Source organism: Silene latifolia, chromosome 8 (assembly GCF_048544455.1).
Source record: "Silene latifolia isolate original U9 population chromosome 8, ASM4854445v1, whole genome shotgun sequence".
NCBI classification, from domain to species: Eukaryota; Viridiplantae; Streptophyta; class Magnoliopsida; order Caryophyllales; family Caryophyllaceae; genus Silene; species Silene latifolia.
The window spans coordinates 76,927,596-76,928,613 of record NC_133533.1 but is presented as its reverse complement, the minus strand read 5'-3'; the positions used below and the strand labels follow the sequence as shown (position 1 = coordinate 76,928,613).

Sequence of the window (1,018 nt, the reverse complement as noted above, 5' to 3'; positions counted from 1 at the left end):
GGTGGTGGAGTGTATGTTGTTTGAGGGTTTTGAACATTTTGGCTTTTGTATGAGAGATTTGGATGTAATTTGGTGTTTTCATTGTAATAGTTGGAATAAGGGGTACCACTCTTGTATGCTTGGAAAGCATTTACTTGTTTATTCGTTCCCCTACATTCACCTTGGTCATGTCCCAAAGTTCCACAATTCTCACATATCCTACTTGGGATTGATGAGGATGTCGTCATGGCATTAACATGATGCTTTGGTGATTTTGAGACTTCTTCAAGTCTAGCCATAGCTTTTTCAAACTTCAAATTGATTGTGTCAATATGAGCACTAAGTTGAGCACCCAATTGAGTAACGGAGTCCACTTCATGTTTTCCTCCTCTAGTAGCCTTGCGAGGTCTACTATATTGTGAGTTATGGACCTCTATTTCCTCAATCTTGTTCCATGTTTGATTGTCATCAACTTCGGTGAACATTCCATTTGATCCCATGTTGAGAATGTTCCTTGAATCTTCATATAAACCATTCCAAAATTGTTGTACCAAGAACCATTCGCTAAGTCCATGGTGAGGACATGAGCGACAAATTCCCTTGAACCGCTCCCAAGCTTCATACAAAGATTCTTCATCCCTTTGCTTAAAACCCGTGATTTGAGCTCTTAGCATGTTAATCTTTTCCGGTGGGTAGAATTTTTTGTAGAAAGCTAGAGCCAACTTCTTCCAAGAATCAATTCCGAGAGTGGCCTTATCAAGGCCCTTCAACCATTGCTTCGCGGTGCCGATTAGAGAAAAAGGAAATAAGACCCATCTAATTTGGTCTTGAGTCACACCCGTTTGAGAGATTGCATCACAATAGTCGCAAAAGGTTTCCATATGAGAATGAGGGTCTTCACTAGGCATCCCCCCAAATTGGCTCCTTTCAACTAATTGGATGAAGGCGGATTTGGCAATAAAATTTCCGGTTAGATGTTGTGGTGTAGGAGTACCATTGGGTAGGTTCTCCTCGGTGGGTACGGAGTGTGACGAGAATT

At 41.4% G+C, this 1,018-nt stretch overlaps 1 non-coding gene across 1 annotated transcript; it reads left to right on the top strand.

The window, feature by feature from the left end:
• Positions 1-546: 546 nt before the first annotated feature.
• On the top strand, positions 547-653 carry LOC141597562 (small nucleolar RNA R71). Its single transcript, XR_012522792.1, has one exon. It is a non-coding gene; the product is annotated as a small nucleolar RNA R71 (small nucleolar RNA).
• Positions 654-1,018: the final 365 nt, after the last annotated feature.